Source organism: Corvus kubaryi, unplaced genomic scaffold, assembly GCF_017639235.1.
Source record: "Corvus kubaryi isolate FWS band 111438036 unplaced genomic scaffold, C.kubaryi_AGA036_p1.0 64840, whole genome shotgun sequence".
NCBI lineage: Eukaryota > Metazoa > Chordata > Aves > Passeriformes > Corvidae > Corvus > Corvus kubaryi.
The window spans coordinates 17,528-45,405 of NW_024581548.1; the positions used below are offsets into that span (position 1 = coordinate 17,528).

At 44.2% G+C, this 27,878-nt stretch overlaps 1 long non-coding RNA gene across 1 annotated transcript in view; it reads left to right on the forward strand.

Moving 5' to 3' along the window:
• The first annotated feature begins 1,454 nt into the window (after positions 1-1,454).
• Positions 1,455-27,878, forward strand: part of LOC121672673 — a 39,296-nt gene continuing 12,872 nt past the window's right edge. The window contains exons 1-3 of the long non-coding RNA XR_006018927.1: positions 1,455-1,629; positions 2,584-2,699; positions 4,214-4,308. This is a non-coding gene — a long non-coding RNA (uncharacterized LOC121672673). The remainder of the gene's footprint in view (positions 1,630-2,583; positions 2,700-4,213; positions 4,309-27,878) is intronic.

The window sequence follows — 27,878 nt, forward strand, 5'->3', positions numbered from 1 at the left end:
CCATCCCGGTCTTAAGCAGGTGACAACGTGGTAGGGAACCCAAAGGTCCTGACTGCACCTCCCATGGGTGAGGTGTTGCTTTTCATCGTCGGGAGCTGGGAAGAAAGAGGGAAATGTTTATCCAGGTGTCTCAGGTGATGGTGATATGGCTATTTATGCATGACCAGGGTTTAAATCTTGCTTTGTTCAGGTCCTAAACGTACAAGAAGCATTGCTGAAAGTGTTATAAGATCAGTTACTGCTCTGGGATAGAATTAACTTAAAAAAACCCCCAAACATTTACATGTTTGGTTGATATGACAGGTGCGTGCAAGGGCGGGAGACTGTGTGGGGAGAAAAGTGCAGCGTGGTTTTGTCAGCTGGGAAAGATCAGAGCACCAGCTTTGATAGTGAGGGGAAACGGCTTTTAAAATTTTAATTATTTTGTTAACAGTATTATTACTGAGTAAATATTTTGTATAATTTAGTAAATGGCTGCTTCTCACCCCCTTTCCCCGGGGCGGTGGTGGCGAGCCGCAGGGAAGCGGCGGGGGCAGCTCCCGCCTGCCCTCACGGAGGTGCTGCCATCTTGAGGAGAGGGCGGAAAGGCTGGGGACAGGTGGGAACACCGAGCCAAGAGGAAAGCACAGGTGGGCTGCGGCCAGACAGCGTTTGAGGCTGTGGGATGAGGGGTTTAGGGATGGGCAGGTGCCATGTCCCAGCGTGAGGGCTGTTCATGGGAGCATGCTGGCAGGGCAAGGGGCCTCCTGTGGTTTTCACCTGCTGCAACTTCAGCCTTTGCTGTCTTGCTTAAACCTCTGCTTTTGGATCTTCAGAGAAACCTTTGCAGTGGTCAGTAAATCCTAATGTTGCGCTTGCTCTGGTTTATGAGATTTCCAGGAGATTTGTCAGTTGGTGGATCAAGCAGCTCTGAGGACACAGGTTTGGGCTGAGGGGGGAGGACTGTACTGTCTCCATCTTGTTAAAACGAGCTTCAGGTTCAGTACATTAACGTGTTAATAAGGAAGCCCTGTGTTCCCACACTGCTCTTAAAGGCATTCTCACACTGCTGACCTGACCCCCTTAATCCTGGCTTTCCTGGAGGAAAAGCTGATCCATCAGGCCTCATGTACCTAAAATGGGATGAAAGGGAGTGATGGGTCTATTTCAATGCTGGTGTTTCTCAGGTACCTCAAGCAACCTTGTTCTTTTTGTATTCCTCGCTTATTTCCCTGGGAAGAGGGGGGGAAAAAAAAAAGGAAAAAAAATCCTCTAGATGTGAGGGCTCAAATCACTGAAGATGAGAAGCAGCAAAAGGAAATAAAGAGGTCAAACGCCTAAGTTAGCTTATGATTAAAAAGAAATTAGTGGGGCTATTTTTAATTTGTTTAAATATATTACTTTCTATTAAAGAGGTCTTTATATTTCACTAAGTATGAGATGAAGTGTGTCACCAGAGGAAGATTTTTTCCGTTTTAGTATCGTTTCTCTTCAAAAATTAGAAGTCCGATGCCACTGAAGTCACAAATGTGGAGACAGCAGGAATGGCAGCCAATGTGGGACTTTTCCTCTACAATACAGCATGGTCACCTTCCAGTTGGGCTGGTTTGCAGGAATTCAGGGAAGACAACCATAACCTGTGCATAACAGGTATGTCATGGGGAGGTCTGTGGTATCACACAGCCTCCCAATTACTCAGCCTCAGATTGTTGTGCAGCCTTGAGAACCAAACTCTGCGTCTCTGCCCTCAGACCCATCCCAAGGTGTTGGGTCCCAGCTCAAGGCCCTGCTGGGAGCCCTCTTGGAGGCTGGAGTGTATCTCATATCTGAATTTAGCTGCCAGATCTTACATCTTTTTTTGTTAAATCTGCTAGACTATGGATATTTTCAGGCTGCAGCTGACAGAAATTAGAAAGGATAGTTGTAAACAAAGTTTTGTAATGCCAGAAGTCTATGACGGAGCTTTTATAATCAGTGCACAAGCTGAACGGTGATCTAACTGTTCCAAGGCTTTCCATGAGACTGCTGTTTTTTTATTTTCTTTCTTTTGTTAAATGAAGTTCCTTGAGAATAAAAACTGCAACTGGGTGAGTCTCTGCAAACCTGTGAGGCTGTGAGGGAAATACAGTTTGAATAAAAATAATAAAACGTTTGGTTAGGAATTTGTTACAAAGCTCCAAAACAATGCAAACACCCTCAGTCTCTTGTTTTGTTCCCAGCTGGAAAGCCAGGCCAGAGTCACTGAACATTTCACCAAGTCTTGCTAACCTTCTGAGCTGAGTTGTGAGAAATTGTTCTTGACATCACATGAGCTGGGCCACAAGGCAGGACTAATGTGATATTTGCTGTCGAAGGTTTCCTAGGAAACATGCTACTTAGAGCACTCAGCCCTCCCTGCCACCCTTCCTGCATCCTTCAGCTTCCCTTGCTCCCACAGGTTTTGCAGGGGGCAGGGATGTCCCCTCTGACCTCCGGACACTGTTGGCACAGACCTCCCCTCTTCCCAGCAGAGCCGAGAGGGGCTGCGGAGATTCTGAAGCTCACCCACCTAATTGCCCTTTTTTCCTCTGATTTCTCTCTTTGTTTTTCCCCAACACTCTGCAGTGGGAGAAGTGAGAGAAAGTAAGCTACATCCTGCAAGACTGGAGATGGAGAGAAGGAAGTTTGAGCCTTCTCAGTGAACTTAAGCTTTCCTGCCACAGGGGAGCTGGTGGAAAAAGGTTAGGAAAATCAGCAGATAACTTACAACTTAACTTGCCACATATTTTGCCAGCAGTTTGCAACGCAGTAGCTGTTATGGTACATAACCTACAAGGGCTTTTCAGCAGAATGGAGTTCCCCAGTTCCTTCCCATAATTTCACCTGGTAGGTGCTGTCCTTGACATCAGCCCCACAAAATGATTCCTGCCATCCAGGCCAAACTTTTCAGCTTGGCCATTTGGAGAGTCCCCATTGCGGATGGGATGAATGGAGTCAGTTCACACATGTTAACCAAATGCAAATCCTTAGATGGAAACTCATGGTCAGCTTTTTCCACTGCTATTTTCAGAACTTCCACAAAAGACCGTGCTGTGATTATATGTATTCATGATATGTATATCATGTATTCAGCTCAAACAATATTTGAATGATGCATTTAGAATTCTTCCTAAAAAAGGACCATGCTTCTGTAAACTACATCATATTTGTAAAAAGAGGGAAAAAATCTAGCTTGCTTTTCCTTTCTTCCTCCCTTTCTTTTTAATATATCATTTCATAAGGCTGTAAGAATTGGTGTTAATGCTACATTACACACAGACACACTTCTACATAATCATATGCATTTGCCTGTATTCCATACATAAACAACCCTATGGAATCCCGACTCTTCATTGTTAAGTTTGTCTCCATATTTTTCAAAGCAAAGCAGCTCTGAGTGTCACACAGTTGCTTTTTTCACTCTTGTTCAGTGGGCTTTGCAGAAAATGCAGCCAAACAAATAATGCATTGGGAGTTTTGTGGGTTGGCTGAGTTTTGGTTTGTTTTCACTCTTTTGGTTTGTTTTGCTATTATTAGATTTTGGGGGGGGGGGAGTGGTTTTGGGTGGTTTTGGTTGGTTTTTTGGGGTTTTTTTGGTGGTTGTTGTTGTTGTTGTTGTTGTTTTTAATTTTGTTTTTTTTACCTGGTCATTTATAACTGCCTCTTTCCCCTCTTGTTTCCACCACTGACAAAACACCATTTTTATGACTCTGTCATTAAGTGTCCTTCACATTGCCAATATTGATTTCCCCAACCCCTGGAAGGCCCAGAGTGTCACCTCCACGATGCTCCCTGAAGCCGCTGGCTTGGAAAACGGGAGCACTCAGGTTGGAAAGGAGGTGGAAAGGAGATGAGTAGCCCCAAGTCCCTGGGCTGATTCATTTCTCTCCATGGTGCCGTTCCCTTCACCTCCCTGCAGGTCTGTGTAGAAGCTGTTTGGCCAACATGCCCCATGGGCCTTTTCTTAGTAAGGAAAGTGCAGGGGGTGGAAAAGAAATTCCATTCTGGATCATTTAGCTCTACCTTCAGTTTCTGGTGGCATCCCAAAGATAGGGGTGGCTTTTGGGCCGCCTTTTTGGCATGCTTTCAGGTTCAGGAGAGCTGCACCTGCTGGGCCCTGCAAAGCCAGTGGGGCGTCACCTGTAAATCTGGGCAGAATTGGGGTCTTTGTGGCCAGAGAAGGAAAATCAGTAACGCTCTTCTCTTTCTGTTCCAGTCTAGAAAAGATCCCTCCAGGTGTGAAGTCTGTGATGTCAGTCAGCTTCAGAGACACAGCACCAGCTTAGCTGAGGATCTGCATGCAAGTCTCAGGTCAGTACCAATCTCTTGGATCAGCATTTTTCACTGTAGAGTTACTCTTTCCTTGCATGGAATTGGGATGGTGGATTTGCAAATCAGCCTCTGCCTGTGAGATACCATCATGAAACCACATTGCTCATAGAAGGCAGAACCTTTCTGCATTATGAGAGGCTACCCAATATGTGAGATTCTGGAGGTCACCCAGACCATTTGTTGTTTTCAGAACACTGTCAGAATGTCAGTCCTCGTGGCACCATGTGTAATATATGTCAGGGGCTCTTGTTAAATCCCAGTGCCAGCTGAGGAAGGGAGGAAAGGAGATACAAAACCACAGCTTGAGTTATTGTTGGAGGCAGGACTGGAACTCGGGATTTCCTGGGCAGATTACCAGCCTTCACTTCTCCCTCAGTTGGTATAATTAGCAGTGTCCTGGATCACTGTTACTCCCATGCAAGCACACATCTGAATGCATTTTTCTTTGAAATTGTCTGTCTTGGGGTCATTTCTGTTGTGCACTTCGGGCTGTTGATGATCTGTTGTCTGCAGTGAAATGCTCACTGGTACACTGTAAATCATGAAGAGATGCAAAGGCATCCATTTGCTACTACTGATTCAGTCTCTCTGGATTTCTAGAATGGGCTACCTGTAAAACTTCGGGAGCCAAGTCTTGGAAAAACCCCAATCCTTTGTGGCTCTTTAATTTTTTTTTTGGTTTTGGCTGCTAGCCATGCAGACGGATGTCTTACATCCTTGAGATGAACCTAGTGCAGTCCTCATTGACCTAGCAAGCCATTTTTTCCCTGATGACAAGCTGGGATCACATTTTGTAATGACTGCTGCAAGATTGTCTTGTTAGGGAAAGGGCTAAGGTGGGATCGTCTTTAATGACAATGAAAGCACCTCATAAAACCTGATTCTTCGGTTTTACAGGCATGGCTGTAAGAATTTTAGCCAATGCAGACTTAGTAAATCAGTCAGTCAAAAATTATATCAGTTGAAGTATAATGTTCATGGCAGTCCAAAAACCTGAACGTGTAGGTGATTTGGAGGGCATTTTGTTAACTCTTTAATTGGTCGTTTGCGTGCTGGCGGCACTAGCTGATCGCCTGTAGGTCAGAGTAGTCCTAGAGCTTAGGTAAATGTGTATTGTTATATGTCACATTTTCATACGGCTTCTTTGCACAGGTTGGTAAAAATGATTGCTGCATAATTAAAATTAAGACAAGGTGGGAAAAGTGATTCAATTAAACCCCTGAAGCCATTGCACAAATTATCTGAAGTACCAAAAACTAATGAATAGTTAAAACTAGTTTTATCTTTCTACTCTTCATTCCTGGATCCTGAGGGTATCAAAATGGCTGAAGTCTCTCTGAAAGTTCTCAGAGGTGAGTTTTTGGGTGGGCAGTGCAAGTATGAGTCAGCACAGAGGAATCCAGGCCTTTTAAAATACCAGCACACAGAAACTTTGTTACCTACTTGTTTTGAATTGAAAATAACCAGACCTTACGCACAAGAGACCTTTTGGTTTCTCCACCAGCCCAGAATTATTTTGAAAACATCTGCAATATTTCACTCTGTGTGCTGCAGGTATTATATACCAGGGAGGGTGATGACAGTAAAAATAAATGAGATATGTTGTAACCAAAACATCCCAAGTTTTACATCATACATTTCACAAGCCTAGCAAGCATCCTGTGCTTTGACTTGAAGGCCGAAGGCATGTGGTAGTTTTACAAATGTCTATTAGTATTAACAAATATGTTCCATTATTAGACTGTGTGCCACTGCCCCAACCTCCCAGTGCAAGAGGTGAGTTAATACGGCTTATAAAATGTAAGAGTGCTGCAGGCACAAACTATGGAAATCAGAGCCCTGGCTAAGCAGGAGGTCTCATTACATTTTGTGGGACAACTTACTAGAGGCCTGAACATGAGCATAAAAGCTGCCTCCCAGCTAAGGCTTTTTATGGTTCCCGTCCTTTCCCAGAGCAATACAGCTCTAGGAGATTTAGAGCAGCAAGGTCTGCACCTTTGGATGCTGGCAGTGTGCTGATTCTGACCGGGTTTGAAGTGACAGAATTGAGATGGGTATGTTTGCACTGTGCCTTTGCTTTTTAACAGAATCGTTGGAGGCTGAAAGTAGCAGGGCACGGAGGAGTTGTGCTCTTGTTGCTTTTTGGGTTTGTCTTTAGTTTTTTTTTTGTTCTTCTTGCATGGCTCTGTGCTGGTAGCTTCAAACCCCCATTTCTTGGAAACAAGAGTGTTTCTTGGTCAGGTTTGACAAGACTGTGAGTGTTTGCATACGCACATGAAGACCCAGTATGTTGAAACTGTATAAAACAGTGCATCTTTCAAGGAAGTAAAAAAGTCTGGTTGCTCTTCATTAGAACAGATACTGCCCTGCAAGATCTCAAAATATGGCTTAGGAGGGACTGTAGTCAGCCATCCAAGTGGAAATGTCTGTAGACGTTTCCCCTAGCAGGGATGGTGTGGATGCATAGAAGAGAAACACAGTGCCTTTTTATGTTTCCACCTCTCTGGAAGTGATTCTCACCCTGCGTTTGAAACAGTTAAAAACCCTCTTCTGATACTTAACCAAACTTAATCAGAAACCTTAAATAGGAACTAATTTACTGTCACAGGTAGCATGCTCATCTTAGTACTAACTTTGTCGATCCAAAAAAAAAAAAATCCCTGCTGAGGACTGGGGTGATTCAGGGAATAGTAGGTTATGAAAACATGATGTCAACTCACTAGATGAGTCTTTCATTAACGGGTAAAGCTTCTGTAGGTAGAAAAAATAAACCTTCTTAAAGATTTCTGTGGCTCAAGACCCCAAGAGATGAGGAGAGCAGAGAAAAAGGAGAAAACTGAAGCACAGGAGGTGTTCAAATCACATGAGCTCTCTGCTTTCTCATGCTTCATAGTGGAAAAGCAAACAGCCAAACATTGTCGGGAGTGTCCTAAAAAGCCAAAATGTGAGTAGACAAGTTGCAGTCTCCCCCCAAAACATTTTCTTCAGTCTTTTTTTGATGTGTATTCAGCCTAGACTGCTGGTAATCAGAGACAAAATTTCCACTACCTGTGATTCAAGAAAAACACTGCTTATGCCATTAAACAGAGTGATTTTCTGTAGCCTTTTCTGTATGGTCTTGGCTTGAGACCACCCAAATGCCAGGTGAAGTAGTGCTTGGGACAAGTCGAGGTTTTCCTTATGCTCCAAAGCATAAGCAACAGACTGCAGTTGATTTCATAAATGCAGACTGATATTTTTAGGAGGCTACCAACAAAAACCAGGTTATGGGATGGGCTGTTGTGGATTGCATCAAGAGAGTGCTGAAATTCCTGCCCTGCATATAGGAATGTGGAAATGACCCAAGAGTGTTTGGGATGCCTTTGTGGATTTTGTGTATGTATATAGCATAGTGTAATGTTTATGGAGATGTATATATATATATGGCAGTACCATGCAGGACTAATATGAGACATAAATGTTGTTAAAAGACATTATGTGACACACTCACAATTTTTCCTCTGTGTGCAAAGAGTGAGTCAAGGTCATGGCACCAAATTCATCTTTCAAAAGTGCCTCATTTCACTGACTATGGAAGGCTTGGACCGCTGGCCTGTATTTACTATAAAAATACATGTTTTAAGCTATTAAAAAAACGTTCAGCAATATTTTGATCTGTTAATATGGACCTTTTCAAAGAAAAAATGCAAGCTTTGCCACCAGCCAGGTCCACTCCCGTGTCAGACCCTGCAAATAGCAAGTGTATGGAAAAAGTTTAAAACTTGGATTGAGGAATGCAGCCAGGGTTGCTGGTGCAGGAGCCAGGAGCACAACCCCTGCCTGCTGGGCTTTGTGGAGAAGACCTACACTATCAAAGCTCTGGAAGGTAAAGGAATGCATGAGGGCTTTGAAGAAATTCTTTTAAAAGCCTCTGGAATTACAAAGACAGTGAGAAAGGCTTTCCACAGACTTCCTGGAAATGCCATGTCACTGGTGGGTTCCTCTGGGAACTGAAGGAGGCAGCAGGAAGCTGGTAATGGCCTATTAAATTTGATAGGACTTGCTTTGGTGGTGGGTGGTGGGACCACAGCATTTCCATGTGTTTTCACTAGTGAGCAGCAGAAGGATGTGCACATTGTGCTTCCTTTGGGGTACATTTTCCATGTTTTTAATACATGAGACAAACCTCATTTCTAGTGAGTTTGGGGTCCCACCATCCTCATGTTATCTCAGTAAGCACAGCCCTTGCTCAATAAATCCACGTGCAGGGACCAAAACGTTAGACTGCTTGAGGAAACAGTTCTTGGATCAGCCCAAAAAAGGGGCAGGGATACGAGATAGCCCTTTGGCAGTAGGGTTGCCCAGGGATACATCTGGAAGGGAAGGTCTGCTTTGGCACGGATAGAGCCATTACAGTGATGCCTTTCCAAGAGGATAATGTTCTTTGGGTGTTCCCCCCTTCTCCTGGCTTATATGTAAGATGACAACAAGGCTGAAAAGACCCTGCTGGGTGCTCAGAAAGGGATAAAGTTAGTAATGGCCAGTGTGCAAAGAAAGATTAGACATGAATAGAATTGGATTGATTGCCTTAGACAACTTCATGGCTTTCCTTTCCTCCCTAAAGGTTTTTTTGTGGGTTCTTTTTTAGTAAAATAAATCACAGCTCATGAGAGCGCTGTGCAAATATGTCAGAGTATTTTTGGTGGCTCACAATTAGCCTTGATAACCCAAAGGATGGAGGCTGGCATATGCCATGGGAGGAGTCAGGGATATTGTGCATCTTTGTGTCTGTGGATATGTGACAGATTTCTTCAGTCAGATGCAGGCCAGGCCGAATTTAGCCACCTTGGCCTGGATATTATCCCTGTGGCTAAAATTGCCAGATCATTTACCCTGGAAATTATTGCAGTGGTGCACTGCCAAATGCACAGTTGTATTGTTCCTTTGCTTCATGCTGTTGGGTGTTAAATGTACCTCTGAGCCTTAAGCAAGTCTTGATTGAGTGTTTTTTGTTTACAAGAAATTATGGAGGGGGAGAGGAATCTTTCAGTGTTCTTTCAGGATCTACCAAAACCTTTGTCATGTACTTCTAGCTTAGGTAGTTATGACTTAAAGGGTGAGAAGGAAGTAAAAGGGCTTGTGTAAGAGTTCAGATGATGGATCACTTGGATTTATAGTGGGAAATCTGCCTTAGTGATGGCTGGAGTGAGAGCCAGAAAATTTTAGGATTTTCTATGCACAACCAGAGATCAATGACTAACCCAAGTTTGTGAGCCATAAAATGAGCAGGCATTTTAGACTTTAGGTAGGTGCTGACAGTAAATCTCCTGATGATGTGGAGATGAAGGTTCTCCTGTCCCTGTCTACAACAACAGCTGTTTGCTTGGAAATATGTCCAGAGAGACTTTGCTATGCTAAAACCCCCTGTCTTGTGCCCTTGGAGTGCTGAGATCATCCGGGCTGGGAATTGTGGGAGTCCTTTTTTAGAACATGAACATGTTCAGGTATCCCTAAAGAGCAGCCATTTGGGGCATCACATCTTCTGGAGAGCTGTCAGGATCTGTATGCTTTAGAGGCATCCCAAGCTGGGGAGGAGATGTTTGTTTTCCAATTAGCTTTTGTCTAAGGAATAGAACTAGAAGAAGGAACCCTCCATTAGGAAAATGACTGTAAATGATAAATTCTCCACTGTTGTTCCCAAAGCAGAGAGATTCATTCTGTTAGGGTCACCCATTCTGCAACAGAACTTTTCTTTCAATTTCACAAGGAGATTGTCTCCATGGGGAAAGGTTCATCTCTCCATGCAGTCATCCTTTTGGGTAGGATGAGGAAAGCAATTGCAAGGATTAAAGAGGAGCAGCTCTCCCAGAGGAAGCTGGCTGGCAGCCCTCTCTGGGAACCAGCACTGCCCACCAGGGAGAAGCTCTCTTCTCCTCCTTACAGCCCACACATTTCACTGTGCACTTGCAAGGCAAAGGTGAGCATGATACAAACCTACATCTCAGTCAATAAAACCTCAACACAGAGAAGAAATATTATGTCCTTCCTTATTTGTTACACAGAAGAGAACAGTGGCGTGCTGGCGCCAAGAGACACAGGTTTTTTTTTTTGGTTTTTTTTACTTTTTTTTTGACTTGCACTGCCATTTTTCCTCTGTGGAAAGAGGGAGTCATTCTGGCTCTAGTTGCATCTGTTTTCACTATTGCCAAGAAGAAAACTTCCATTTGCCAACTGAACTTAAGGTCCAAGGACCAGCTCAGTTTCCTTCAATAACTTCTGGATCTTTCTCGCTTGATCATCTCTTGTCATGATGAGCATGACAAGGAAACCAGCAAGGGCAGTCCAGCTTTCCAAAGCAAAAGGCTCTTTCCTGAAGTTCTCACTAATTTGGGTCAAGGTTTATTACCAGGTTGAATTACAGACATACATGGCTCTAGATGCCTGCTCTGTTGTCTGCTGCCTGCTCCTGAAGCCTGAAAGTCTCTCCGTTAAGAGCTTGCAAACCAGAATAATCCCACTGCTGTCTTGCATGGATTCAGCCTTGTCTCATGGGAGTGGACAGCCAGGGTGCACATTCCTAGTCTGTTTGAAATGCTGCAAATGATTCGTGAAATGCAATATTCTTTTCACTCCACCTTCTTCCATTTCCCAGCACAACAGCACTTCTCTAGCCTCCTTTTCCTCTCCATCTGGCACTTGCCTCCTTCTTTCCCTGCAGCCCACAAACATTTTCTGCTCTCTGAGCTGCTGCCCTGGTCCCTGGATGCTGTTGGATAAACAGGGGCTAATCTTGGAGATCCTGGAAACCGTGGTTTCCCTCAGAGCACTGTGGTGAGGTCCCCTCTGGCAGCAAGGCCCCACTCCCCATCTTCCCCTTTCCCCTCTTCTCCTGCATCCGCAGTGAGTCTTGGGCATGGGAGCCAGAGAGGTCCCCGCTGAGCGAAGATCATCAGATGCAGTTAAAAATGAAAACTGTGATGGATCAGATGGATTAGACAAAAGATGGATTGATTGTTCTTTTTTACTTGAGTAACTTGAATTTTTAATAGTTTTAAGAATTTTTAATAGTTTTTTTTGTTTCATCTTGGCTGGCTAAAGGTGAATATCTGCAATTTTAGCAATACTACTTTGTTCTGACTGGACACTTGGTACGTTTTATTTATGGAGTGAAATACTGTAAACACCCTTCCAGCCCAAATATGAGTGTTCTTTCTAAAAATTTCTTTCTAGGAATGAACACCCCCATAACAGTCATTGCTGAACTGTTTGCAGTAGACAAACACAAAGGACTGAAAAGGCAGCCAGAGATCAAAATCAGAAGAAAGATCCTCAAAAATGTTTGGCACTGCTTGCTCACCTTTGGAATATGCGTCTTGTTCCTCTTCTTAAAATATTTTATTTTTTTTAGTATAGCTGGGTGAGCTGGTATTTCTTCTGCTCAAGCTGTCTCTAAACTTATATTTCCAACAGTGGCAGCAGATTACGAGACGATACTTATAGAAATGACATTATATCTTTCTTTAAAATACCCATCCTGAAAGGCAAAATCTGGAGAAATTACAGGACTAAGAGGCCTCCTTTGAGAGGCAGAAACTATTTTAACTTGTTATTTTTAGAGCTCTGCAAATCACATAATTTTTCTCTTCACTGGCAATTCAAAAAAAAAAAATTGGAAATTGTAATAAGTTTAAAAAAAAAATCCTTTGCAACTTTTTTCTATAAAATGGAAAGTTGAAATATGTCATTTGTGGGCAAATGAGATGCTTCACTTTAATTTCACCATTTTTATTTTAGTTCCTTTTCTTAGATAAAAAAAAATTAGACGCAGAATGGTTTGTTTTGAGCTGACTGCTCATGTGGATGGGATGGGGGTTCTTGGCCAGGACACCTGTCTTGGAGCAGGAACAGTGACATGGACAACTGTGTCCTTAGTTGGCTGATCCATTGTGAATGTTCCTGTGGGTCTGTGGACCTTGCTTCCTCCTCCACCATGCACCACAAAGATTAAACAAAGAGGTTTGATCTGGGGTATTTCTGAGGAATAATGCTGATACCTCCTGTGATTGTGGGCATTATCCTTGAATTAGCCTTGTAAGTCGCTTTCTAGGGATGGGAAGTGCTGTGTGGGGAGCCCCACCATGCCCTGGGAGGGGTTGGATTGCCTGCCTGTGGAACACCTGTGCCTACGGAGCATCCATGCTGGGATGCCCGCTGGTGTGTGGGTGAGTCACGGGAGCTGTTTGCAGTGAGGAGATGGGGCTGTAATCGGAGCAAGGGGCTCTGAAACTTTCTGGCATTAAGGAAGGTTGAGCACTGATTTTGTTTTAATGGGGGGGATCTTGAAGAGGGGCCTGACTGGTAACAATCGGCCACTAAAATATGATGGGGTAGGAAGAGGTGAGTGCAAAAAAGGGGTAGCAGTAGCAAAATAAACATCAGCAGCAAGAGAGGGTTTGAGGTAATAAATTAAGATACTTACATTTGGAAGCAAGTGGGGCAGGAGATCTGGGGAGGGTTGGATGATTGACGTGATATTCTGTGAGATGAATTACGGTGTTTGAGTGTCTTAGGAGCAACCAGGTGACTGGATTCCCACAGGATCTCACACAGAGAGATCACCCTCGTGATCTCACACTCGTAGGACAGTGTCAGAGAGCACCTTCACTTGCAAGACACTGCTCACAAGCAGATGTCCCAGGATATGCAGTCTTGAGCCCTTTCCAGCTTGGGAAAGGACCACTTCAATATTCATTGTGGATAAAAACCAGTAATGCTTCTATTTCCTTTCTCTGCTCCTCTTTTTTAATGCGAAAAGATCTCAGTAGAAGAAACTTGTTTTTCTGAGATCTCACTTCCAAAACTTCTTCCTCAGAGTGATTCAACCTACAGTTTTAGAGTTTTTGTTTAATTACATTTTTAAACTTCCCTCCCTTAATTACTCCTGGTTTTTTTTATTAACACCTAAATATGCTACTATTTGGGGCACAAACAGACAGAGATTACAATTAACAGAATAATTACACTCTTTTTGTCAGTGTAACCTCATGGTACAGAAAGTATTACAAATCCATTTTAAAACATATTAAATGTTCATATTAATGAGGATAATAGAGAACAAGTACCAGCAAACTAAATATTGTTAATGATTTTGAGCTATTAAATTCATTACCATTTCCTTTCATAATAAAGTGGTTAGTTGCTAATTAGACCTTTTTTAACTCATCATTATTGAATTCATTACATTGTGTGCAGTTAACCCTTAAAGATCTGCCTGGGTTTACAGATGCAATTAAAAAATAATTTCAACAGCATCTGAAGCTGAGATGCCATTCTCAGACCCGCTTGTATTTTTGACAGTAGCTCCATGTACTTTTCTCCTGGTACATTTTCTTGACACATCATGCCTAGCAGCTTCTCAGCTGTCACAGCAGCTCCAGCAACACATACGATGGAAACATGCTGTATTCATTTCATTTAATAGCGTTTAATGTTAAAGCTAAAGTAGAACCCACTTGTTTGGCCAGGGAAAAAACATCCCTCAGTGCGCTAAATGGTTGACGTCAACGAGCTGCTCTTCTCCAAGTTAAATCTGCTCGGAGTTGGGATGAGGTACCTTTTCCTCCTACAGGGTATCCTACAGGATACGCTTGTGCCTATCTGGGTATCTGGTCTTTCTCTCCAACCCTAGATGGAAATCTCATCCCTGCCAGAGTTCGTGTCAAAAACCCTCTTTGATTGCAAGGCATCCCTGCACTCATTTTTGGCAGCTCTGAGGGTTTGCTCCACTCCTGGGAACGGGGTGAGTGTCACCGTGCCTGTGTCTCATCCCACCGATCTGATTCCTGGAGAGGGCACTCCTGGGGACTGAATCAAAGGGCTGCTTTGCTTCTCCTTCTTCCTCCTGTCCTCACTCATTCAAAGGAGGGAGAGAACAGAGCCTCCATCTCTTAACTTCTTTCTTTTTCACTGTGCATGTTTTTTTGCTTTTCAAAAAAACCCAAACCACAAATAACACCCTCCTCCCCTCCCAAACAGTTTAAAGTTATAGGTACTTAAATAATGCTGGGACTAATGGGCAGCACTCCGTGGTTTGCCTGGTTGTGGCACAGCAACATGGCAGGACAGGGGCAGTAGTGTCTGGTTGGAAAATGCCATTTCTGGAGCAGCTCTGCTGTGGCAGCAGGGCTGTTGCAGCGCCAGCAGGCAGGCGTGCGCTGCTCACGTTACTCACTGCAAGCAACCCCACCAAGGAACAGTTTTACGTGGGTAGGAAAGGCTTGGTGACACTTATTGCTGCTGTGCTTGATGGCTGGAAGCTGGGCTGACGGATACCCTGCAAGTCCAGGAGATAACAGATCATCTCTGGAGAGGCTCTGGCTGCCCTCCTGTCTGGGCGTGGTGAGATGTGGGGGTACAGCTGTGGGCCCCATTCCTGCTCCCCAGTATATACTCACAACAACACCATGGATCTGTAACCTCTGTTTTATGTAAAAGCAGCTCCCTTTCACCTGTGAACAGCGAGGGTATAAATGTGCCTCACCAATCATATTGGACTATTGTATTATACAGTCTATTGAATGTTTTTGGCAGGCACGAGCCCCTGTGCTACTGTGTCCTTATTTTATTATTGTTTTGAGGGTAGAGCTGTGTGATTATCCATTCTTGCTTCAGGCATAGCAAGCCATCTGGAATGCTTATTAAACCCACAGGCAGATCAGAAGGATATAACTCTGATGATGTACATGTACATGGGCTGTACTACATCATCAGAGCATTGCTCCTCTGATGATGTAGTACACATTAGTGGGCCTAGATAATGGATTAGAACTAGCAGAGTGAAAGTTAGACTTTTTGAAGGATGGATATGGTGAGGTTTTTTTCTCCCTCTGGGTAACTGCTGGCATAAGATGTGGAAAGGAAAATTTAAAAGTGAGCCAAGGAGGCTTCAAAACTTTTAAGTGCTTAGCTTGTCAATGGGGAGGGACAAGTGGTGATTAAGAGGCTTAAGGAGACAGCTTTGAAACCCTGAATCATTGCGAAGAGGTCATATGTACTTGTCTGCTCGAGTGAAAAGGGACATGGAATGTGTCCAGGAAAATGCTGCTTTTCTGATCCTCCTTTGGTTGGTCACCAGGGTTGGTTTTGGGCAGGACTTTGGCTTTTCCTCATCCTCCAGTCCCACAGCAAAAAACCCAACACCCTGTGTTATGACACACAGAAGTAGTTCTTCAGCAGTTTCCAAATTTATGCTCATCACATATTTGCAAGTACTATTCAGAAATAAGCTTTTCAAATGAACGAGGGATCTGATCAGCTTTCAAACTAGCCATGTGTCTTCTTTTCTGAGTATGAAAAGAAAATCAACATCAGTAAAAAAGAAAAACAATCTGGGCACTACGTATGGGCTGTAGGTGAAGGAGGAAATAACTATTTGCATCTCTGTGGAGTTCTAAATATAATTTCTGTTTCTCTTTGTTCGTAACCCTTTTGCAATGCTTTTCCAAGGTAGCTGATATTTGTCTAATCATGGGAAAGGTGTTTCGTGTCTAAACAAAACCTTTTCCTGTGAAAGCTGGGAAGGTTCATAAAAGTTAGGTCATTCAGTTGGGAAGCTGAATGTGTGCTATGCAATTTAGATAACAAATTGCACACTTTAAATATCAAACTGTAAATATCAAGTACTCAAAAGAATATTGACATTTTTGAGCAATTCCAAAGAGTAACAGAACTTTCAAAGAGGAGCCGTACATAGTGAACATATGCTCTAAAAATCATAGCTGTAAAGTAAGGCAAATGCCTATTTTAACAATGGCAAATAGCAAGTGGGGAAAGGGATGGGTCACACTTTATTAATGCTCAGTGTGTCTCAGGTCTGTCAACACCCTCACCTGCATGGCTGAGGGAAGGGTGCAGCGTGAGCAGGAGGTGCACATTTGTCAAAGCACCACTTCGTGATTTTGGGTGCAGAATAGCAACACTTGAGTAAGTGCTTTGCCAAAACCTTTATTTTAGGGTGACTGTGTGGCTTTCCAGTTTGATGGTGACCAGGTTATCTTTGAGGTGTAAAGAAGGGTTAGTAAAAATTCCCAGTTAGAATTGGAGTTCATAATTTACATGACTGTCAACAGATAGTTTCCCATTTGATAGTTTTTGAGGTTTTCTTGGTGAAGAACCACAGTGAACCCCAGTTTGTGACCATTATGTGCTTCTCTTTACTGGGGTTTGCTGGCCACAAGGAGAGTTTGTTTTCTCTTTCTGAGCAAGTATCTAGAGAAGTTTCTGTTTCATTCCTGTGCAAAATAGAAGGAAGCTTGGAGAACTCCTTCCTCTCACTGCAAATTAAATGGCCCCTTTTTGAATAGTCCATGCTAGCACAGCTCCTGGGTAGCAATTTTGGCAGGAGGAGTGTGTGTGGGTGTCTGTGTGTGTGTATTGATTCCCAGATTTGCACCTCTCTCAGTGTAGCATCCAGCTTTTGCCCTTTTTCAAGCCTTCCTTCTGTTCTTTCCCTGGGTGCCTTACCATGTTTTTGCTCACAGGAACACCTTCCTTCTCTCCGCCATGAGTTACCCTCTGTCCTCTGGAGTCTCCATCCTTGCATCCCACTGCAGAGCTGCTGCAAAGCCATGTCCCCCACTCACCTTCCTGTTCCAGTTTGCTTCTTTCCCTGCCACCACTTTGTCCCCAGCTCCAGTTCGCTGGGGAAGGAGATGACAAACTGTCACTTTCTCAAACACCCTCTCCTCCACCGACTACTCTTAAAGAGGCAGTGGGATAAATGAAATTCAGCATTCAAAAGGCTCAACTCCTCCAGAAAATATTCCACCCACAAGTGGGGAGCTTCAAAATCCATTCCTAGCAGTTAATGCTCCATCCTAAATGACACAGCTTTTCAGTAGTGACATGTGCATTGATCTGCATTACAAAAATAAGAGAAATAGCACTTCTTTTCAGCAGCAGATAATTACCAGCATACATCAGGTTCCCTCCTGCTGATACCCACAGGGTGGAGGGGATGTGGCCAGCTCGCACGTTCAGCCAGATAAATAATATTGATTGGGATTTGTGTGGAGCCTCGGCACACCCCTCCTGGCTGGTGTGATTAGCCACGGGGGGACATTCGCTCCAGTTACAGGATTTCACCCCAGTCATGTCTGCCACGCAAAGGTGCTGGTTAGGCACGACCAAGCTGGGAGCTGAGAGCTTCTCCAGGCCTTAGCAGAAAAGCTCAGAGCAAGGTGGCTGTGAGCCAGGTGGAAGAGCTGGATGAGCTGTGGGACAGATGTGTAAGAAGCCCTCCCAGCTCCGTCAGTCGGGCGCAGCCACCCCGGCAAAAGCACAGAACTCCCCTTTCTCCCTTGCCTGCTGCCTGTTTGCAGCTGTGGGAGGTAATTCCCAATAGCCAACTGCTGATTTTTGCAGTCTACACGATGAAACAGCGTGCTCCACTGGGGCCAGGGTCTGCCTGAGGTGTTTGAAAAGTCCCCCTCTCTGGGGTATGGCTCTGATGAGCAGCCACTGCTCCATGCAGGTGAATTCAGGTTTGCAGGAGCTTCTGAGCTCCTCTGCAATGAACCCCCCTTGGGCAGGAGGCACTTCAAATATCTGTGAGGGAAGGGGTGCCACTCACCAGCCACCAAATGCCTGCACTGCCCTCAGGCAGGACGAGGGCCTTTACTTGACTCACCTCTCTTCGGGGCAGATGTCTAAAAAATCACTGCTGTCGTTTTTCTGGCTGAGCCATCAGTACACAGAAACACCTTCGTTTTCACAGGAGTGCTGGAAAAGCTGCAGCTAGCAGGGAAAGGGGCTGCTGCTGCCTTTGTGGGACTTCTCCATTTCTCACTTCATAGTCTGTCGTACTTTAGAGGCAAATAAAGCCCATTGGCAACGGGACTGAAAGTGCTCTCTGGGTCTAAGCACACTCCAGTGTTTTAGCTCCACTGAATTTCCTCTCATCAGTGAATGCAATCTGCCGTGAGAAAGTTTTACTGTCTCTGAGTCCTTGTGAAAACATTCTTAGATAATTGAGACATTCCCAAACAATTAAGATAACCAGATGTGTCTGTTATTTGTAATTACCTGAACATGAATTCTTTCTTCAAGAATAGTTCCATTTTTTGGTGCTTTTTGAATTACTCCAGATAATGAATATGAAGATTAACTCCTCTGAAAAGTAATCTGTGGTTTGTACCCAGTATGTCTCATTCTGATGCAAAATCACCTCCTCCCAGGATTAAGTGCTGGGGCTGAAACAATATGTGAAATGAACTTTCCAGTTTTGCTATACTTGTGATCCCCAGCCTGCCATGCCCTTGCAGGTGACAACATGGGGTGAACTTGGAGGCTTGAAGTCTATGAACATCCCATGAAGAAGATGGCACAATGATTTCTTCAAGCAGGGAAAATTGCTGAAGGCTCAAAAGTGGTTTCACAAACCACTTCGTTAAGTAGCACAGTTTGAATAAAAGGGCTTTTGCATATGCTGCATTTGCACCTAGAAGCTTCTCCAGCATTTTCATTTTACAAAGCACCTGGCTTTTGCTGCAGCGCAGCGCCCAAGGAGAGGGAAGTTGAGGCAGCCTGGCAAATTCGGAGTGTAGGAAAGACACCTCTACGTTTGGTCACTCCTTCTTCTGGTGCTTCAGTATCAAAATTGGTATTGCCAGTCATGACTTTTTGTTGCAAAATGAGTCTTTTAAGTCTTCCCTCTTCCCCGCTTCATCAAACAGGGCTTGATTGAGAGCTGGCTGTTAACACCCAGCTCCCGGGGTGGGCATTTGACCATCCCTTTTCCAGGGAGCCTCCTTGCTGCTTGCTCCTGGTGGGCTTCCCTCCTGCTGTGCTTGCAGCTGTGCTGCTGTTTCACTAGGACATTGGCTCCACTCCCATGCATTGCAGGTTTTTTGAGGACAGCTCCCTAAATTAGCTCCACCCAGGAGCTATGTGTCAGTGGTCCTTTCTGCACCAAGGGCTGTGGCTCTGTGCTGGTTATTCCTGAGTTGGAATCATCACCTTCAAATCCCTTCTTCTGGTCCGTTTCCTGGCAGTGTCTCTGCAGAGAGACAGGCAAAGGGGAGCACTGTTGCAGCTCGGGGCAATTAAGCTGTTTAATCACAGCTGTTATCCTCATCTTTGGTGCATATCTTACTCTGCTTGTCATACCTGGGCACTGGAAATAGGGAGGGGGAAGTGTCTAAGTCCCAAGGCTCTGGTCTACTTTTCCTCTCCTGAGCCAGTGGCCTCATCTTTGTCTTCTCCGCTGACAACTTCCTCCCGTTCTGTGTGCGCTTGTAATTAACAGCGGTGAGACCAATGGTGATGATGTCACCTTCAGTTGTTCCAAGAAAAGTTAATTTTTCAGAAGAAAAGGAGGAAAAGCAATTCTTGTATGAGTACTTGGTGATTGGTGAGCTCAATATAGAGGGTTTTTTTCCTTGAAGCTCTTTCCCTCTTTCTCTTGACAGTTTTGCCCCCGGCACTGTTGTCTTTGTTGTCCCAGAGGAGTATCCTTGAGTGTGTTAGTCATGTACATATCAACTGAGACTTCTGTCACCACTTTCCAGCCTGCTGAGGACTTAAAGATCACAGTACTGTCTGGGTGCTGAAAATAGATGGGGCTTAGAGGTGGTTTGGGAGACTGGTGAGAAATGCTTGTTTTCACTCCTGCTCATGGTTAGGAGGTCTGCTCAGTGTGAGGTAAAGTCCCTCCTCTCTGCTGCACACAGGGAGCTGGGACACCTTTCCCAGGTAGGAGGAGCACATGGTGGAGGATCTGGTTGTTTAAACTCCCTCTCCTTCAAAAGTGGAAGGCATCACTGAGTTGTTATCTGGGAGCCTACTGATGTTTTCAGGAAGGTCTGAGCATTTTTCAACCATGGTAAATGCAAAGCAGGATTTCTGGTGCAGGGAGGCAGCTTAGCACTGATTTCTTCACTGGGTTCCTTCAGAGCTGATTCTCCTCAATCAGACCAGTCCATTTTGTTCTTTTGTATTTCATATTGTGCATGTTTTTGCGTTGCAAGAAAGGAACGTGCACGTTCCTTTTGTGCGGTCATTTCGTGTTAGTCTGCAGCAAAATGTGGCAGTCTTTGGAGGTGAGCTCTGTACTGGTGTGGGGAAGGAGCCTTATCTGAAGCAAGCCACGTGCTGAAGTTTGCCTTCAGGTGAGCTAAGACTTTACAAAGACTGTCTTGGGATTTCAGGAATGGCTTGAAGACCTATAATAAAGTAGAGAGTTGCACAAAAGGATTTAATTTTAATAGCATTGTGTGTGCGAGCAAAAGGGAGAAGGCTGGAGTTTAGTCACACAGAACCAAAATCTAAGGGAAGGGAGGCAGAGGGAGGAGAAAACTGGGCTAGGTCAAAAAGATTGCAAAAAATTATAACGAAAGAGGAGTGAAAAGCATGAGGCATGAAGCAGGCTGCTAGAAAAGTGTTGTTCAGTTTGAATGTATTTGGTACTGGGACAAGAGCGAGGTGAGAAGGGAAGGAAAAGGAATTGAGCCTAAAACTACTTCTGTATCTACTACTGAAAAGTGTAGCCACTACTGAAAAGTGGTTTTTCTTCCCTTTTAGAATGTGCAAATGCCTTTTTTTTGCCTTTTTTTCCCCCCCAAGAGTTTCTAAGTGTCTTTTTGTACTAATAGTAAAGCAGACATTGTGGTCCTACAGTGAGCAACATAGAAGGTGTGGCTGGAGGTGCCCAGGAAAACAAATCTATGGAATATGTCTCTTTATCAGGGCCGAAATGTTTTGTCAGATGCAAGCTGGTCTCAGGGAGCACTTCTAGAGGAGCACTTGGGGGTTTGGCAAGGTCGGGAAAAGCGCTTCAGGCTTGCAACTTCCCAGGTCTCCATTCCTGGAGACTGCTCATGCAGCTCCTTCTCTCTCTCTGTCCCCATGGATATAAGAGGGTGGTTTACAGCCCCTGCCTCATAAATGCACTGTGCAATTCATGGCCTCTTATTTTCCAACATGTGGAGGGACAAGGAGGGGAACCTTGCCAAGGCTGAGCCAAGGATGGCCGAGGAGAGCCCTGGCCTTGGGCGTCCCACTGAGCCCTCTGTACAAGCAGCATTCAGACCTGCTTACCCAGCCTGCCTTCATCACAAATCCTGCATTTCCAAATAAATATTTTAACAAAAGGGAATTGTGCAGATTGTTAGTGTAGCTTATTAGGTTTTAAAAATTCATGTTTCTAAATTCCCAGTGTTATTTTCTCCTTGCTTTAAAGGGAAAAAAAAAAAAAAGAAAAGGGGGGTGGTGGAATCTCTTTTCGATAAGGGTTTAATTGTCTATTTCATCTGGAAAGCTCTCTGAATTGAAACTCCCTTCTCCACAGTGCTACCTGAGCACTTCACAATTTTATTCTCTTGAAGTGTCTATTTTACCATTTGTCTCACTTTCAAGCTTTTAACTAGAACTGGACATTTGTGGCCAGACAAAGGAATTTAAACTAAGTAGTGTGTTATGGACTACTTCAGGTGACTCTGCTTGGATTATATCACTCTGACACTACAGCAGCTAAAGCAAAGGGCATTAACACGAGCCTATTGAATGTAGACCTGCAACTGAGATGAGAGATTTTCACTGAATTTCCCATTGCATCTTTCCACTGACCTTACCCCTGTGTTTGGGAGATGCCTGAACTAAGAGAAATATTTTATCCATTGGGTTTTTTTTAAGTTCCTAGAGAAAGATGCTTATGTATCAGGAAGTGATATGCTTTACCTGGAGTAGCTCAGGATGTGGGAATTTGCTTTTCTGTCTCATTTGATTACCAGCTTGGAGCTTAGGTTTGAAAATGGAGTAGACTTAGTGGCATTAATGGTATGGAAGGTGGGGCTGCCTTGTAATGTGTGGTGAGGGCAGACATGTGACTCTGGCAGAGTTTTGCAGTAGGGGACAGTAATGAATATGAATGGTAAATCAGTCAAATGATCGATAATTCCTCATGGAAAACTCAAAGAGCCACTGGACTCTGGAGCTGCTGGAGGTCTGTGAAGCAGTAGCTGCCCTGAGTAGGTGCTCAGAAGCACCCTGTGCTGGCAGTCAGATGTACCAGCACTAGGAGGTAATTTGGGATGTAAAACGCCTCTGCTGTTACTGTCTGTAGTTAAGTACGTTGCAGGGATCCCCCTTCCAGGACTGCCCCTTCCAGGACTGCTCAGAAGGCATAAAATATGCTAAGCAGCTGGTAAAGGGGAAAAAATAATGTGTGGCAGAGAGAGATTGAAGGATATGCGTAAAAATATATAGGAGATACTTCTGGTGGAAATGCGACATTTCTGTGTTTGTGATGCTGCAGAGTGCGGTGGCTGTGCTGGTGGCAGGGCTGCAAAAGGGTTGTTTTCCAATTGAGGCCAAACAAAATGAGGGCAAATAAGTTGAGGAATTTTGTGGTACTGGGAGGCAAATTACTGCACGCCCCGGTACAAAAGAGCAGGGGTAAACAACACAATGTGCTGGCAGTTGCAGCTGCGTGTGCAGCAGTGCCGTGCATACATTAAGTGCCCGCGTTGTCAGGGCGAGTGACAGCGTTGACTGAAAGCCAGGTAGGAGCTCCTGTCAGCGCCGGGTAGAGTCACAGCACTCCTAATAACGAAGTCTATTCTGGTTACATCTGACATGGGCATCCAGAGCTTCTGCTTTGGGGAATTTTATTTGTTTAGACCCAGGGAAGGCCGCTGAGCTGCTCCATGGGGCTCCAGCTTCCTGCCATGGCAATTAGACAAAGTCATCCACGCTGGTTCATCAGGAGGATGGAATTTTCTGTACCCTCTTTCCTTTCTGTACCTTTTTTTCTCTCCTGCTGGACTTTACTGTAGGAAGGACAAAAAGAAAAGCATAGGGATAGCTAAAGAAAGCTCTTCTGGAGCTTTGCCTTGGGTGCTCCAACTATTTGTGAAGTTATTCCATGAGGGACAGTGAGTCATGGAAGTCTGTTGTTTCGTGTCTTCAACTGTGCACCAATGTGTGTGGAAAAGGGACTGCACAGCCCCAAGTCTCTCCTTCCTCCCCAGGAAAACCCTTCAAAGGCCAAATCAGGAGATACAGGCCATGCCCCAGTTTGATTAAGGTATGTCTGTGTGTGACTTACCCTGGGCTGAGCATATCCAAGGCAGGAAGGTAAACATCCCATTGTGCTGGATTTGATGAAAGAAAATCCTGGAAAACCTTGTGCTTTTCTAAGAAAACTGCCAGAGGCAGATTATTAGGTCTGAATTAAAATGCAGACGAGATTCATTAAATTGTTGACCCTGCCCCCTCCAAAAAAAAGTCAGGTTGCCGTCTTAAATTGACAGCATTAGAGACAAATTATGTGCACTGATTAATAAGTGTGGGCTAAATTACGGCTTAGAGAGCGGGTGGAGCGCAGTGGGAACGGGAGCGAGGGAGGGAGCGCAGGAGGCAAAAGCCACCCTGCCTGTGGGCATAGAGCAGTGCCAAAGGCTGGGGTCCTGTGGCACCAGAGATGATGGAGGAAGGAGCAGGAGGATGAGCCTCCTCCAAGGAGCCCATTTCCTCTGGGATGCTGCTGTGACACCCTGGTTGCCAACGTGCTCTCCTGGGACATCGGTGCTACGGGTCTGTGCTGAGCTCAGGGACTGCGTTACCCTTTTTCTTTGGGGTAGGGGGAGCTTTGCTCTCAAAAAAGAAGGAAAAAAACCCACCCAAACCTTGGAAAGGTTGGATTTAAGAAGTTAAATAAGAACAGTAGGGTAGATTAGAGACTTGAGAAGCTAATTTCCATCACACTGGGGGAAACATATACTGACCATTTCAGCATTTCAGACAAAAAAGGGAAAAAGCAGGCGGCGTAACACGTGGGTTACTCACAAGACATAATTCTCTGCAAATACTGTGACCAGTACATAAATAGCAAAATGAATGTTATTAACATGTTAATTTTACTAACCCTTTAACCTATTGATTAGCCAAACAGAAGGAAACAGCATCTTTTCATGCTTCGCCCCCCCCTTGCTTTCCATGTAATTGGATTCAAATTCACATCTGTAGCTACTAAACCAATGTTTTCAACCTTTCTTCTACACCTCCCCACCCCCAACTGTTTAACCTCCCATCTCCAGTGCTGGCATAAATGTAAGCCTTTATTTGTGAATATTCCGATAAGCACTTTGCCTCCAACTGTATTGTTCAAGTACCAGCATCGTTGTTACAGCTGTAATTGTTACTATCAAGACACAGTTCTTTGTAATTAGAAAGTCAAGATGGTATTCAGCAGTATGGCAGCACAGATTCTCATTTGTTAGGCTATTAGAAAAAAAATGTTTACAGAGAAAACAGTGTCATTGTTTAGTGCTCTTAATTGACCATCTGCCTGGTAAAGAAATGTCCAAAGAAGGATAAATAAGACTATAGTGCAGTTATTTATTTATTTTCTTTGTGCAATGAGTAAATTAGGAAAAGCAACAGCAGATCCAAACTAGACAAGACGTTGCTAAATCAGGCTGCAAGTGAAATCATGTCATGAATACATTAACTTTTATTTCTCTCAGTGTCAAGACTCATGTCTGCATCTTCCTCAAAGTTTGTTGGGAAGAAAAAGGAGGCCAGATCTTGGTGGGCACTGTGGAGTTGACAGCATTCATCTTTTAACAAAGTCAAGCATATGCTGCTTTGAGTGCAGCATCTTTGCATGCTCAATGACGTGTTTAATGTCACCTTTCCCACTGTAAATCATCCCTGAGTAAATCCACAAGGGAGAGTGGTACTAGGAATTAAGCAGGAGAGAAATAAAATTCATGACCATGTGGTTCTATCTCAGGGAATTTGGTACGTATTGACAAGAGAGATTCACACCTGACGGGGCCGAGAGCTAATTTGTAGTAGGGCTGTTTATCTTCTGCCTGAAAGGAATACTTTTTCATATTTAATGTGCATTTTCCTCATCTCCATGTGTGTATGTTTGTGATTTAGCGTGGCTAAGGGTGTATCTGCTTTTGCTGCTTGGCAAAAATGTAGTTTCAAATTTCAGGCTAATTCAAAATTCTGTGTTTTCCCTATGAAAAAGTAAAGGAGGGACAGTTTGGCCTTCAAAAACCAGGTTTGATGTTTTCACTGCACAAGGCACTGTCTTAGGAAGGGAGTATTTGATCTGTTCTTGCAGCATTTGTTTACAGTCTTGAAATGAGAAATGAAGAAACCCCAACAGTATTACCATGCTAAACCAATATGGTAAATGACCAAACTGATTTCTTGTACTATTTGTCTTCCAACATTCCAGGTGGAAATAAACCAGTACATTTATATGTTGATTTATTACAGTGTGGAGGAAAAAAAAAAAAAAGAAAAAAAAACAAACAAAAAGAGAAGCAAAAGGAAAAAAAGCAGGAAAAAGAGAAATGAACTAAAAAAATAATTAAATTTACAAATAATAATAATTTCTCAAAATACTACCAGCAAGGGGAGCCCCAGTTCTGCCTCCTCCCTGGTGACTGCAGTGTCCATGTAAAGCTGCCACTACTCAGATGGTGACAGGGGACAGAGCCAGTGACAATGGTCATAGTGCATTAGTGCAGGTGGGTGAAATTTCCCAATACTTCAAAAGCTGACAGTGTTTTAGCCATCAGTTCTTCAAAGTGAATTTTCTCTCCATAAAACCTCTCCTTTGATGCCTTCACTTGATTCCTCAGGTGCATCATCCCTTGTCCATCCTATTGAAACTTTCTGGTTTTCCATCTCCTCCTGGTTGCTGTACTAGATATTTACCCTAACGCTTTTTGTCTCTTCTTCCCTGGGTATTCATTCTTGTGCACAAAATTATTTTTCCTTTGAGTTTTGAGGGAGTATCTCAAAATCTTGGTTTCCTGCCTGATGGCTTTTGAGAAGGGATGGTAGCTAATGAAACCTACCCATCATTAGTCTTTAAAGACACCAAACAAAACCCAATGCTTCTAAATTTAGAATTTCCTTTTTCTACTATTTCTGCAGATTTTTCACTAGTGCCAACTGCATTTTTTCAGAAAGCAGTGGCCCACCTTTGCACTATTTTTTTTTTTTTTTTTTGCTTTCTAGTAGGGAATATAACTAATACATGAGTTCCATCAGCAGGCACAGGAAGGTGAGAAGTGGGCAGAGTTTTCAGGGTACTGCACTTTCATCCTGTCCTAGAGACACACAAAGCTGTGAGGTCCAAGACCTTTCTTTGGAATTGATGGAAGTAGTGAGACTGGAAGCCTGCACAGATACCCTGTGTGGATGAGGTCCCCATTCACACCACCCACTTCCTTAGTGCTGGATCAGTTTGAGAAGTGTTCAGTAATGATTCCTTGCAGGTGGCTTCACAAAGTGCCCCTGTACCTGCTTGCCCAGCACTGGGGGTGTGCTGGCACCCATGTGTCACCTCGTCCCTGCCTCCCCTCCGCGTGTGCTTTGGAGAACTGAGCAGAATGAGCGGCTCAGGGAAATCTGATTGACACCAGTAGTTTTAAGCTCATGGGTGTCTAGCTACTTGTTCAATTTGTTTAGTCCAGTGGTCTCTTTTATTAGGAGCCTTAGGGTTTTTCTTTTGATTTGGCAGGATGATTATAATGAGAGCTCCTTAGTGCTACTCCACCAGGGTATCTGCCCACTTGCTCTCAGCCTCTGCTGTATAGCTTGTGATTAATGTAAAACAGTCAGATGCCCTTCAGATCAGTCGAATTTGGGGATTCTATTATAAACATGAAAAGCGTGCTGACCGCACAAAGCCCTTGGTGGTACTAATTAAAGACAGCGCCATTCAGTTGGCACTTCTCATGCCGCTGCTTTTTTCCTTTTTTTCCTTTTTTCCTTTCACGGCAAATCTTTTCCATGGCAGCGGTGGCCCCGCTGCCAGCACACACCTGTGCCATGCTCCAGCCCCAGGGCAAGGCTTCCTCAGCCAGGGGGGAAGCACCTTGCTCTCCCCTCTTGCTGCCCACTTTCTGTGCCCCTCAGCTCATCCTCCATCTGGCCAGATGTGAGCAATGCGACTTTGAGTCCAATCTCTCTTCGTGTCACTGTGCAGGGACAGAGCTGCCTACACTGCCCCCAGCAGAAAGCCCTGTGGTGTCCCCTCCCCGCTGCTGCAGAGGCTCCGGGCTGCCACTGCAGATCGTTTGACAAATTTCACGGTAAGACCCCAGCTTATCATCATTATCTTTTTATTTCAGTCAGTATTCCAAGTATTCTTTGAATGTCACAAGTGAAGAGCTGGATTACGCACAAAGTGTCCAGTGTTAAATCCTATTTACATGCAAAAGTTGTGCCAGTTTACCCTGAGGTTAAATCAGTGCAAACCCCTTCTGTGAGGACTCTTCTAAACTAATGAGAATGACCTCCCGTAATTTCTTTAATTAAAGAACAACAACCACCTAAATCAAGATAAAACATGCTTCATATTAAATAAGGTTGGCCAAGCAAATGGGTCTGCATTGCTTTAAGTGCTGACTCCTCTTTTTACACTGACTGAATCCCACAAATGCTTTGGACAGAGCCAGTCTCAGCCCTGGTTTCTGACTCTGCAGCAGTGAGAGAATGTCACACCTGCCCCTCTAAAGGCAGCACAGGGTTTGCCTCTGCCT